Below are 14342 nucleotides of genomic sequence, written 5' to 3'. Positions count from 1 at the left end.
TGTATCATTTGCTACTATTGCAGTCATTAAAAATGTGGGATATAAATAAAATGAAACCTGGATTGGGCCTGGAAACAAACCAGGAACCACTGAGAAGGCTGCCACCTGCAGTTCAGTGGTTCACCACATGTGCGCCCTACACACAGATTCCTTCTGACAGTAGGATAGTAAAGGTAAAGGGACCCCTGACCGTTAGGTCCAGTTGCGGACGACTCTGGGGTTGTGGCGCTCATCTTGCTTTATTGACCGAGGGAGCTGGCGTACAGCTTCCAGGTCATGTGGCCAGCATGACAAAGCCACTTCTGGCGAACCAGAGCAGTGCACGGAAACGCTGTTTACCTTCCCGCCGGAGCAGTACCTATTTATCTACTTGCACTTTGTGCTTTCAAACTGCTAGGTTGGCAGGAGCAGGGACCGAGCAAAGGGAGCTCACCCCGTCACTGGGATTCGAACCGCTGACCTTCTGATTGGCAAGTCCTAGGCTCTGTGGTTTAATCCACAGCGCCACCCGTGTCCCTGACAGTAGGATAGGCTGAGAGAAAAAGAGTGGCCCGAAGACTTTCCAGGTCCAATAGCTCATTGATGCTCTTTGATTTGGCACCACAGAACAGAAACGTGGAAGCCAGAGATTCTTCCTCACTTTTGTGCCTGATAAGAGATTCCAATTAATTTTGATCTAATGACTGTACACAGGGCAGCAAGAAAAATGGACTTCATCTTGTAACATAAAGCACAACATCTCCATGATGCAAGGTTGCGCTGCTTTTATCTTTTGGCTGGCAACCAGAGGAAGCTGGCTTGAATCACATACCAGACCAATTTTGTTCTCCAAGTAAGAGACTTAGGAATGCATCAAAGGAAGCAGAGGTTTCTCTGCTAGTTTCCTCTGAGCAACACTGATTTACCGTAAATCTAAGGCTGAAAGAATGGTGTTCTTAAAAAAAAAAAAAAAAAAAAACAAGTCTGGAGAACATGTGTCAGTTTCAATCCAGCAGAGAGGAAATACTGGAAGTGTACAAGCCAGTGTAATAATTTAGAATCGATGCTTTCCTGTGTAAAGTTTGCTTCCGTCTAATGTTATATTGGAGAGGGTTTTTTTGTTTTTAAATAACTCGGGGTTTACCATCTTGTATGGAACATAATGTCCCTCTTAAAGGAAGCAGGAATAAGGACTTGTCCAGGCAGCAGCTTCCGCACTTGGGGCAGGAGTGCCCAGTGCTTCATGGGGGTGTGTGTGGAATAGATGCCAGGCATCAAGGCTGCCCAGTGAATGAACTAGAAGTGCTTCTCTAAACCCCTGATGGCCTTGGATTCTGGCAGAATGGATTTACCAAGTGATAATTTACCACAATATTCTGATTGTTGTTGTTTAGTCATTTAGTCATGTCTGACTCTTCGTGACCCCATGGACCAGAGCACGCCAGGCACTCCTGTCTTCCACTGCCTCCTGCAGTTTGGTCAGACTCATGTTTGTAGCTTCGAGAACACTGTCCAGCCATCTCGTCCTCTGTCATCCCCTTCTCCTTGTGCCCTCCATCTTGCCCAACATCAGGGTCTTTTCCAGGGAGTCTTCTCTTCTCATGAGGTGGCCAAAGTATTGGAGTCTCAGCTTCAGGATCTGTCCTTCCAGTGAGCACTCAGGGCTGATTTCCTTCAGAATAGATAGGTTTGATCTTCTTGCAGTCTATGGGACTCTCAAGAGTCTGCACCAGCATCATAATTCAAAAGCATCAATTCTTTGGCAATCAGCCTTCTTTATGGTCCAGCTCTCACTTCCATACATCACTACTGGGAAAACCATAGCTTTAACTATACGGACCTTTGTTGGCAAGGCAAGGTGATGTCTCTGCTAATATTTTGATTACCACTTGGTAATTCAGGTATCAGTATGGTACTATCAAGTGATAAGATTTTTTCTTTTTTTTAACCTTCTCCATCTGATCTGAAATCCAAGGAAGATTCCTTTGCTCACATTTTTGCAAGCAAATTTTCTCAATGTTATTTACTTTTTACATGCTATTTTCACTAATATATTCATTTTAATGCACACTTTCTTCTAACGTATGCATTCCTGTAAACATTGATCTAATGTATATATCCCATGTTCCACCAATTTCTTCCACAAGAAACTCTGCCCCTGCCCATATTCAAATCTGGATAACCCCATAAGGTTAATTAAGTGTGAGCATATGGATCAAATTGTAACTGATGAGCCAGTAGACACCATGCCCCTCTACTTGCTAAAATTGAATGTGGTGTAATTCCTTTCTTTTTATTTATACCTCAGTGTCTGTGTTGATGAAGGCTGGGTAAATAAATAGACTGATTCTTTCTTTCTTTCTTTCTTTCTTTCTTTCTTTCTTTCTTTCTTTCTTTCTTTCTTTCATCTTCCTTCCTTCCTTCCTTCCTTCCTTCCTTCCTTCCTTCCTTCCTTCCTTCCTATTATCAGCTCCTTTTTCCAGAAACAGGTTGTGACACAATTAACATCAGTCCTTCAGGATTTTAGCAAAAACGTTGGCATTTTAGCAAAATGATTATTTTGTTTAGAACATGTTTGAAGAATTATAATTTGCAGCTCAATCTGAGAGTTGGTTTTTTTTTGTGTGTGTTTTTACATTGGCTTCTCTAAATCAAAAACACAAGTTTCTCTCTGTCTCTTTTAAACAAAAATGAAGAAATTGCTGGTATGGTCCTCAGGCTTTTACTAGTTAAAGCTTTAAGGGAAAGTGTTTACATGATGTTTGCTTGCTGAATGACTGGGGGTGGGGGGGGGTTGCTTCCTTTTAAACCACAAATTGACTGACAGGAAGCCTCTAAATATTGCTGGGAGCTGGGGAGAGGTGGGGAAGGGAGTGAAGGTATAAAATGTTTAAAGAGATTCCTTTATGGCAGTTCTAAGCATGTATGTGTTTGATCCCTGTGTTTCACAACTCCCCTATCACCTTACATGACAGTTTGGAGAGGCATGCTCAACAGAGCCAAGGCAATCCATCCATTTCATTTACCTTTGATTGGCAGAGAAATAAACAGAAACGTACTTTTCCCTGAAGGAGGAAATATCCATACTAATGTCATCAATGTCATACCCTCCAACATTTCTCTGATGAAAATAGGGACGTCCCATTCCATAATGATAATTTTACTATTTATACCTCACACATCTCACTGGGTTGCCCCAGTCACTCTCAGCAGCTTCTAACATATATAAAAACACAATAAAACATTAAACAAATTTCCCTATACAGGATTTTCTTCACACAACTTGGGGGTCAGATAACTCCATACCCCCCAGCATTTCTCCAATGAAAATAGGGACATCCTAAGGAAAAGTGGGACATTCTGGGATCAAATCAGAAACTAGGACGGCGTCTCTAAATCAGGGACGTGCCTGGAAAATAGGGACACTTGGAGGGTCTGCAATGTGCAGCAGCAAAAGCTTCTGGTATATCCAAACACACTCCAAAATTGTTCCTGATGCTAAAGAAGCAGCAAGCACCAACTCTTCTCTTTGAGATTCCAAACTGGTATTCTTGATGAACATCTGTGCTGAGCCCTAAGAAGGTCCCTGTGCAATTCAACCTGCTGCCTGGTTTTCCCAACCCATGGATCTGCCACACGGCGGCAAGGTTGCTTTTGTTGTTAAAGTGAGACCTGCTGTTTCCCCATACAGGATCTATCCAAACAGCTCCAGCTTAAGTTTCTGGGATTCTAGATCTCAACCATTGTTTCAGGGCTGTAAGCTTCTCAGTCTCCAAAGGAAGGAATTTAGTCTCAGGTGCAATGCAAGAGGTCCAAGTACTTTTAACATGTGTCAATGTGGTGTAGCGGCTGGAGTGTTAGACTATGACTGGAGCAGTTTTAGAAACTCAGATAAATAAGCTAGGCCCCAAATGGCTCTTTAAACCAAGGTTAGATTTGCCAAAATGGAATACAGTGGTACCTCAGGTTAAGAACTTAATTTGTTCTGGAGATCCGTTCTTAACCTGAAACTGTTCTTAACCTGAGGTACCACTTTAGCCAATGGGGCCTCCTGCTGCTGCTGTGTGATTTCTGTTCTCATCCTGAAGCAAAGTTCCTAACCCGAGGTACTATTTCTGGGTTAGCAGAGTCTGTAACCCGAGGTACCACTGTATCTAGTTACCCTTTTGGGGCAAGATGGTTCTAAAGACTTCTTTCTCAAATGATGGCTGTGATTGATTCTCCATTAGACATCTGGCTAGTTCAGATGACAACCTTGAGCTAGGTTAAGAGTTTTGAGAACCTAAAGAGGGAAAATCACTTGATCCAGGGACAGTCCCCATATATATTGTCCTGTTCTGACCTCTTTTTCTTAATGGTGCCTGCTTTCGCTCCTGCTCCAGCTGCACAGAAAAAGCCATTTGGTTCCAGAAATTTATTCTGATTGCGCAGATAAAATATAACCAATAGAATTCTACAGGGTGTGTTGCTAGTGTGGGAAAACAGTCAAGATCCAAGGATCCCCAGATGAGGAAGATGTCAGGTACCATCCTGGCACCCAGGCATCTTCACGTGGTCACAAGCGGTTGAAAGCCAAGTACAAAATGACAGCACCTGGCTAATTTTGAACACTGGACCAGAGAGCAATAGCAGCATAGCAGGGTTGGGTGGTACCACCTTCTTGATGCTAGCATTGCTGCAGAGTACCTGGAAATTTCAGCAGTTAAATTGGTGCTGTACAGACGTACTGGTAGGACCACCAGGTTTGCTCTTTCTGGTGTGTCTGAACAGCTTTGCCCTTGCCATGGTTCTGCTGCTGTTCCTTTTAGGTTCATCACAACAGAAGGGTTTTCCCCCCAAGCCTGATTGCTAGTGGGAGGCAGGGGGAGAGGAGAGTGAGTGTGTATGGTTGTTGCTCCTCCAGTTTGCAAAGGTGCCCAGAAGCCCCCCAAGGTTGGTGACCCCTGGTCTACTCCAACAGCCTTATGTGACCTTTGGACAGCTCCACAAATTACCAGCTTCTAAGAAAAAACACTGACTAGTGTTCCAAATCAGAGAAGGGCTCTAAATTATGCTAAACTGTTATTACAAAGGTAGAGAACTCTTCAAGAAAAATGTCTTTAAAGCAATCCTAGGTCCAGTTCAGCTACCACCCATTTTGTGAGGGTCAATTCCTGTGTTGCCCTGGCAACCATGGGGTAAATCATGGAAATCCAAATAATGCTTCTCTTTTTAAACTTTTAGAGGTTTAAAAAACTACTGTGCATTCTAATATTGTTTTTCCAGGTTGGCATTCACCTGTCACAGGGCCTTTTCAGTGATAGCTCTCCAGATGTGATGCCTTCCCTAGTGGAATGTGCCTGTCTCCATCACTATTAACTTTCCAGAGAAGTGTGGAAAAACCCCCTGCCTACTCAGACATTTGGTGACTGTTTCTGGCAACCCCAGAATCACTGATGACTGCTTTTAGAATGTTTTTAACTGAGACTGCTTTAATATGTTTTTCACTGTAATTGTTTTTAGAATGTTTTAAGTGTTTTATAATGTTTTTGCTTTGCTCTGTTTTAAAATTATGCATCCGTTTGCCACCCTGGGCTCCTTCGGGAGGGCAGGTGGGATATACATCCAAAAACAAACAAACAAACAAACAAACAATGTGGCACAGCTGGAATTCTGCCTATACCTTTTGTAAAACTGCCAAACCACCTGGATGTTCCTCACACCAGGTATTCATCTTTCCAGAGGGTGGAGGGAAGAAACCCTTTCAGTTGCCTGGAAATGAAATGTTAATTATTATTAGTATGGCAGCTCTTTAGCGGTGCTTGTAACAGGATTGGCTGAGCCCGTGAACCTGGGTTGGCACACGCACTTGCAAGGAATAACACTATTATTGGTTAACATGTCTGGTTATTTTATAGACCTAGTTAACAAGAAGTGGGGAGGTGGGAGAATTCCTGTATCGTGCAAAGCATTTTTCCGCCTGTCGTTTGGAGCCTTGCCACTGTTTAAATGTAAGTCGATTTGCTGCCCTACCATCTGCAGTTTGATTATTTGACTATTCCCTGGCTTGGAGTCAAACCACAGCAGAACACCCTAGCCTGTGATTTACAACCCAGGCTGTGATTATAACGGTTTTATTTTTGTTGGATCTCTGTTTACAGGCTCACTTGTCCTGCTGCACCGTGTTAGAATAACAATGAGAGAATTATTAGGTCTCATTAGCAACCATCGCACATGGCACACAGTGCTTAAGTCATAGAGCGCTGCCTAAGTACTCTAGCAGCCTGGTTGTGTCTGCTTTCCGTTGCAACAGTGAGGTGTGGGAGGATGCCATCAAAAAAACCGAGGGCCATTAATTCTTTTCTGAGTAAATAGAGAAGACGTGTATTTCCTGGATTATCAACTTGAAAACAATTGCTATGGCAAGGGAACCGGGCTAGTTGTTTCCCTCATCAAGGTTATGTAAGGTCCCTTGTTCCCATCTCCCATAAAGGAAGAAAGCTGTTCACGGTGTTATGGAAGCAGGAAGTGGATTATGAAAACCGGAGACGAACTCTGGGTGCGCTGAGTTGAGCCACAGCTGGGAATATCTCTCACTTTGCCATGACAAGAAAACTGCAGTTCCCAGATGGGTTGATCTCCTATTGGAAGGAATGTGGGTCTAGGGCAGGTGGTGTACAAGTTAAAATAATGGCTTACAATGGAAGAGACGTGGCATAAAAGGAAGTGTTCAGGAAGAGGAAGATCAGGCAATTGGGATGCCATTCATCCTGACATCATATTTGTTACCAAGTGGAATCACCCCTGAGGAGACAGTTCTGAGAGAGGAGAAGCCAAAGTGTGTTTGGGCTCAGCTAGCGATGGGCAAATCTGTCCATTTCAGTTTCTCTCAGGGTCTCATTTTTCCAACCCCATCAGTTCATGATTTGTTTTTAAGTCCTCATGAAAATTCACCAGCGTTTTAGTTTGGATTTCTCAAAACATATGCATTTTTATGCAAGCATTTTTCTCTGATAGAATGCATTTTTGGTGTTATTTTCACCGATTGATAGATTTGCATGCATGTTTTACCCTCATAAATGCATTTTTTTGTACACATTACTCGACTGGAGTTCAGAATTTGGAGAATCTAAACAATGGCTGTGTTTTGGTCTTCATATTGTTTCATAAAGTGTGAATTAAGTAAGTATACCTTTAAACTGAGCTGAATTTCTGCCCCACCCCTTCTGCCAGCTCAGTCCAAGAAGGGGGCCTCGCTGTTTTATTTCTCCTTCCGGTGCAGCTGGATGAATGGCCATCTTCATGGTTGCATCCTGCATTAAAAACAAAACAAAACTCAACTCAGTGGTAACTCTACTTGTGTGGTCTCATATTGATATTCCCTCAAGAGTCTTCCCATAGAGTTCCCCACAGCTGGACATGTGTGCAAGTAATATGTGCACAGGTGATATGGAAACTGCATGTTCTGCTTCCAGTCCATGTAAGACGCTTGTGAATTCTGTAGAAACAAATCCTGTTTCCTGAGCAAAGCCGAAGAAGTCTCCCATTGCGGTTTTCAGGTGGCTATTCGGCCTGCTGCATTAATTCTTTCAAAGCTTGGCAGAAACACCCCACGCCTCTCTTTCAGTCCTTTCATGTTCTGGGATGCTTAGGGCCCCCCGCCTTTTTAAAAAGAATAAACACTGTCCTGGAACAAAGTACAAAGCTCTGAGTCAGTCTCTGATGCCACATGCCAGGACTTGGAGAGGTTCAAAAGACATGAGGGACCATAATGAGCCACAATGCTCTCCCGTCTCCTTGTAACTTTTCCCCAGGAGACGCATACTGTACTGTCACAAGAATGTGGAATGGACTTGCGGCTGAGGTGTTGTTTATTGCTTACTTACAAAATTTATATCACACACCTTCAACAGAAATTTATGTTCCCAGAGTGGTTAACAGAGTTGTAAGAATAAAAAAGTATTATCATCAACAACAGCAATATTACTGCGGCATTATTATTATTATTATTATTAATAATATTATTATTATTTTATTAAGCTAGCCTACTTCCTCAGGTGCAGCAGAGGATACTGTTCCATCACCAGCACTGAGGTAAGAGTCAATGGCCAGTCCAAGCAGCTTCTGTATCTGGGATTGGTGGGTGCTACACCATCTTTTCTTTTGCCTCAGGCAACAAAATGTCTTGGGAGGCCTTGTGCTGCCCTTTGGACAAATGAATCTGGACACAATCTATGGAGAGGTTCCTTGGTGCATGCACTATTGAAATGAATGGGACTTGTGCAAGAGACGTGCACACAAGGTGTATTTCATGTTTGGGGCTGAGTCAAATGTGCAAATTTGTTGCTCGGCTTCAAGCGGTGACTTGCCCATCAGAATGAGCCATCACAGGTTAAAACCCACAGCGGTAACCCACATGCAGATGTAGATCAAAACTCAACTGCGAGCCATACATTGTACAGCAATGATATGATCTATAGATGCATGTAAGAACTACGGCCTATGCTGTGCTCTGCGGGCCTGACTGCACAGTCTGTAGAATGTCTCTGGCAAGAAGAGCCGATGGAGCAGATTACAGATGTTGTTGAACACATCAGCTCCAGTCAGCATGGTCAATGGTCAGGGATGATGGGAGCTGAATCCAACACCTGAAGACCACTGCATTGGCTATCCCCTGGTTGGTGGCAACATCCCACAATCACATGTATTTTTTTCTGGATTAAGTAACCTAATACGATTGCTTGCTGAGTGACCCAAGAAGCAAGCAGTTTATAGGCTACAGGAGAGCAATAGCAGGACTCAATGGTTTCTGGGTTAGAAATCCCAACCCACTCTGCTTGCTTACAAGAGAGGTGCTGCTTTCATTAGCTCCATGAGTCAAGACCAGTTAACAAGAAATTTGGCTGGATACTACTAGGAAGACTTGGCTGTGAACTAGCCCTGGGGCATTGTAATCCAGGAAGGTCAAGCAAAAGAGCAGGACAATACACATCTGGGTGTTTTCTTCCACCTGGGACAGCAAACAGTGGCTGTGCACAGCTAGAGCCATTAGAAATAGAAGCAGCTCCATCCAAAGCAGGCTGACATCAAACAAAGGAATATATTTAACTCAACGTCTTCCTATGCATGTGCGTCTAAGTGAATTTAATGGGATCTGACCCAGGAAAGAGTGTATAGGACTGTAGCTTCAGAAACCCCAATGCAGTATATTCCTATCATTACATGGTGGGTTACAGATAGGTAGCCGTGTTGGTCTGCCATAGTCAAAACAAAATAAAAAAATTCCTTCCAGTAGCACCTTAAAGACCAACTAAGTTAGTTCTTGGTATGAGCTTTCGTGTGCATGCATGTTATTACATGGTGGGTATGAGCTGTTCAGCAGTCAAGACAGACTGCTCCAGAAGGTGGTAGACTCTCCTTCATTAGAGATTTTTGATCACTTAATCATGGATGCTGTAGGAGAGGATTCCCCGCATCAGCAGGCGTTTTGAGCAGACTGTTGAGGTCCCTTCCAACTCCATGATATATTTTGCATTCATCCTGATTTGCTTGCACTAAGATGACAAGGAGGTTAGACTATGGTCACTTCAAGATGGCCTGTTTATTGAGCATTCATCCTTATTTGTTTGTGGGACAAGTAGGGTGATGTTGGCTATATAATGAACATATTTATTCTGATTTGTTTGCTGGGAGGTTAGGCTAGACTGTGTCATCACTAAGTGCTTTCACCATGCTTTCCACTGCCTTTCACTTTTGCTGTCATTATCACAAAATGTCTGATCATCTGGGGAAGCAGGCTTGTTGTGCAAGACCCTCGCCATCAACTACAACAGAGTAACCTGACTTTCCTGGTATGTGATCGAATCACGAATATTATCTTAGAGTTTCCAGGAATGGTATGTGTGTGTGTAAGATCTGCCCCTTTCCCTGAGTTTTTCCTAATCAAACAGCAAGTACATTAACAGCAACTTTTCAATAGCAGTACACTTAAAAATGTGGCGATTGATTGATAGATAGATACAGACAGTGTTGCCTCCCTCATTGGATAGGGTATTAATAACAGCTCTATGGGATAGCATGTCTTGGTTTTATTAATCCCAAATCTCATCTCCTGATATATCTCCATATAATGGTAATGCAAGCTAATGATACAATCTCTGTGTTAGTTTCACAATCTATAGGAGCTCTCAGGCAGGTTTAAGCAGAGCCTTATGGATTTGCCTAAGGCCACCCACTGAGCTTCATTATGATCAAGCAGAGATTTCAATATGGATCTCTTCCTGCCAAGCCCATTACTCGGCCCCTATGCTATCTCCTGAATGTAATCTAGCTATATTAACTCTGTGTGGTCAGGGGGTGGTAAAAAGACCACCCCGTGTTCTTGCACCTGCCCTCAGACCCAGAGAAAGGATTCTGCTGACCCCAAAGGTGTCGTCAGAGAGTGAGCGGGTGGGTGGGTCATTAAGTCGTCCCCTCCCCAATGGGCTATCTGTTGCAGCCGATCTGGTATGTGGGTGGTTTAGTTCACTAGCAATAGTACAGGCACAGACCAGAACAAAGAGCACTAGCCAACCAGAGGTGAGTCTTTGAGAAAGAGCGGCTGTAATTCTAAGACTACTTCCGTGTGGGAAACTCCTGAACACCCCTGGGACCTACTTAGCAGTACACATGATTAGAAATGCAAATGAGACCTCCCAGCTAGATTACTGTGCTGTCAGCTTTCACACACACCAGAATCTGCATGCAGCTTTGCTGGGGGAGTGTGTGGGTGGGTGGCTGGGTGGGTGGGTGGAGAATCCTTAGCTGTTCTCTAACATGCTCACTCTAGTTTTTGCAAACTGGGTCCTCACTTAAAGAGGGCATGTATTGTGGTGAGACCTGGAAAACCGACACCCTGTGTTGTGGGTGGGTACGATTGGTCAGCCACAACACCCAATTGGTGGGTCCCTCAAAGTTGGGTACAATCTGGCCAATGGGACACAGTCCAAATGGTTCGAGGGACCTATTTATGTCCATGCACGTGACCCAGAGCTTCCTCTTTTGATGTGTGCATTCGGAACACCCACCCACCTCTCCCTACTTTTAGGGCTTTGCGCCTGACCTTGCTATGCTGTCGTGTGTCGTCTGTCGTTGGGACAGGGGCACGGCAAGAATTTTCCCCGCTTGGCTGATTGGCTGTTGCCATTTGGGTTTCACCTGCCACGTAGCAAATACTCACAACTTGTAAGGCTGTGGATAGGCTCTGGTTCAGGTGATAGGGATGGGAGAACGCTCTCGCCATCCCTATGTGAAGGGTATTCTGTTAAAGGAATCCAGGGACTCGACGGTTTGGTCAACCCCTGAGAGGGGGTTGTGCCTGTGCCTGAGTCTAGGGGGACATTTGGGTGGCAGAATTAGCCCGTTCCTGGCTTTCCACTTATCCAGGTGTTCACCCTTGGCTGACCTATGCTGGTGCCCTGGGTCAGCGCTACCTGCATGGCAGGGAGCTAGTCGAACCAGAGCCTATGCAACCAGTCACTTTCTGTAATCAATAAAGTTGTGGCCTAAATTCTGCCAAAAAAGCCAAACCAAAATTTGAGTCAAGTGTGAATTTATTTAGGGGGGAGGTTTCTGGGTCTGAACACGCAATGCCCCTGCTCCTCAAAAGGCGTGCTAAAATAATTTTGGGTTCAGCAAAGGCACCGCCAGTGGAGCAAGGGTTATAGCCTCTTCTTAAGTATATCTAACATAAGTGATTGACATGAAGACCCCAACCTTTGCAGTTCTTTGGTTCAGAAGACAATTGATTGCCTTTATATCCTACAGCCTGAGCGGGGAGCCTATTGCCTTCCACGTGTTAGACTACAACTCCCTTCATCCCTGACCATTCACCATGCCGGTTGGGCTGATGGGAGTTGGTGTCCAATTACATACAAAGGGCCACAGGTCCCGCATCATAGTTTTATGCAGCAGGCAGTTGACAGGGCGAGGGCAGGGGGATGGATTGGGACCTGGGAGACCAGTGTTCAAATCCCAACTCAGCCATGAAGCTCACTGGGTGACCTTGGGGCCAGTCACTGCCTCTCAGCCAAACCCACCTCACAGGATCACCTGTCATGGATGCTTTAGTTGAGATTCCTGCATTGCAGCGGTTGGACTAGATGACCCACAAGGTCCCTTGCAATTCTACAGTTCTATGATTGGGGATTAAATGAGCAGGGAGATAACCTCAAGCAATTCGAAATAGGAATAGAGGGATCATCAGCCCCTGTTGTCTGCTGTGCACCTGTGGAAATCTACAATTGCCACATTTATTAAAGGCTTGGCTGACTACTTACAACGGTTGGTTTTTTTATTTAAAAAAATCCATCTGTGGGCATGTGTCTGTGTGTATGCATGTTATTTAAAAAATGCTGAGATAACAGTATTCCAGAAACTTTACTTTTTGGTGATGAAAGCTGTCCGCCACCAGCCCCCGCCAGAAAAATGAATAGCAGAGTATCAACAGGTATCCTGAGGATCACTTAGCTATAGACCGATCTTTGTGCTTAGTATCTCTTACACTATTTCAAGCTGTTAACTGTGATTTACAATATTGCAAATGCTGACATGCGATTTTGTTTCTGGGTCAGCTAGATGGGCTGAATTGCACACTCGAGCCATTCTGGTTCCTCCGCTGAGGAGCAGATGTTGAACTGTCTTCATTTCTCCTCCTCAGAGGACCATAAGGGATGTCTGGTCACACCTCCAATTTCCAGTGAGGTTATGGAATTGTCTAAGTGGGAGTTCTCTCTGCAGCACTGTACAGAACGGAGCCAGAAAAATGTTGTTGTAGCTGTGATCTGCTATGCAGATGTGGTTCAAAGTTGCTGGGTGTTGGAATAATCACTTCAGGTTGCAACTTCTGTGGTGATTTCTCCTGGGTCACTCACACACAAACGTGACAGAAAATATATTGCTCTGAATCGCAGCAGCAAGCCAGGCAGAAATTCAACTGGTATGCTATACCCCAACGGGAAGATACAGGACTGAGAGAGGTTCAAGTGTACATTGACTGGTCAGTGTCAAAGGCTCAGACACTGTTTCCATTAGGGAATTTTAAGATATAGTCTTGAGACTCTTGAGAGTCCAATGGACTGCAAGAAGATCAAACCTATTCTTTCTTAAGGAAATCAGCCCTGGGTGCTCACTGGAAGGACAGATCCTGAAGCTGAGGCTCCAATACTTTGGCCACCTCATGAGAAGAGAAGACTCCCTGGAAAAGACCCTGATGTTGGGAAAGATGGAGGGCACAAGGAGAAGGGGACGACAGAGGACGAGATGGTTGGACAGTGTTCTCGAAGCTACCAGCATGAGTTTGACCAAACTGCGGGAGGCAGTGGAAGACAGAAGTGCCTGGCGTGCTCTGGTCCATGGGGTCACGAAGAGTTGGACACAACTAAATGACTAAACAACAATAACAACAACAAGATACAGTCCTTAGCACAGTCAAGGCTACAATTCTACCTGCATCTACCTGGGAATAGCAATGGGGGAGAAATTAGTTTTGGTGCTAATTTAAAGCAGAGCCTCCGAAATCTGCACTTTCCAAAACAATTATGACAACTGAAACATAGCCATTCATTCTCATTCAAATTTTGCAATGTAGTTCTCCAACCAAACTATATCTGCAGGACCCTGCTTAGCTTTGCAAATGTTGTAACTGTTTTATCGCTGCACCACTTGTCCTACAGGAATGTAGGGAGCAGGATTTAAGTTTGGAAAAATGAGAGATTGATAAAACTGAAATTGACTAGTCCTTCCATTCCTAACTGGGAGTAAGAACCCATTGGAATAAGACACACACAGGGTTCTACCCTAAGTCTCACTGGTGCTCAGCCAAACCTAGGCTTCTATCCAACAGTAGTCCTCCTCAGAGTAGGCAGATTAATTTCAGTGGATCTACTCTGAGTAACACCCAGTGGGCTGCAACCTTTACTTCTCAATAAGCCTGCTTAGAATCATGGTGAAAAGGAGGAAAACTGCTCTCCCATTTGGAAAAATGTCTGGAGAACGAAATGTCACAAAAAGCATTTTAATTTGGCTGGAGTCCTGAGCTGCCGCTTACTCAGCATAATGGCTAACGCAGCCCCTGTGCCTGGCTTAATGGGATAAATAAGGAAGATTAATCGGCTTCCTTAATGTCCCTAAAAAGGCAAGAGCCCAAAGCAATCTATCCAACTGAGAAATAACTGGAAAAAGGTGGTTTCCCTCAAAGTCGGGACTAATGAAAATATGCGGCTTTCAAAGAAGGCAATCATGATCATTACCGCAGAAAGAATGCAAGCCACAACATGTGGTCTGTCTGTTGTGGCTTGGCATATCTTCTGTGGCTGAGCCCCTGCCCCCCTCCCAGCTAGCCATTC

At 44.2% G+C, this 14342-nt stretch overlaps 2 long non-coding RNA genes across 2 annotated transcripts in view; both read right to left on the bottom strand.

Annotated features, from left to right (window-relative positions):
• The window catches only part of LOC307225437, a 187449-nt gene that overhangs the window by 9602 nt on the left and 163505 nt on the right, over positions 1 to 14342 (bottom strand). The gene's annotated exons all lie outside the window — the stretch shown is intronic.
• LOC307225322 overlaps positions 1 to 14342 on the bottom strand; it is a 68349-nt gene that overhangs the window by 2842 nt on the left and 51165 nt on the right. Inside the window, exons 2-3 of the long non-coding RNA XR_013842874.1 lie at positions 7180 to 7271; positions 5642 to 5730 (exon numbers count right to left, since the gene is read on the bottom strand). This is a non-coding gene — a long non-coding RNA (uncharacterized lncRNA). The remainder of the gene's footprint in view (positions 1 to 5641; positions 5731 to 7179; positions 7272 to 14342) is intronic.

Source organism: Podarcis cretensis, assembly GCF_951804945.1.
Source record: "Podarcis cretensis genome assembly, chromosome: 10".
Lineage (NCBI taxonomy): Eukaryota > Metazoa > Chordata > Lepidosauria > Squamata > Lacertidae > Podarcis > Podarcis cretensis.
Note: the sequence above shows the minus strand (reverse complement) of the source record. Positions and strands in the feature narration are given on the sequence as shown.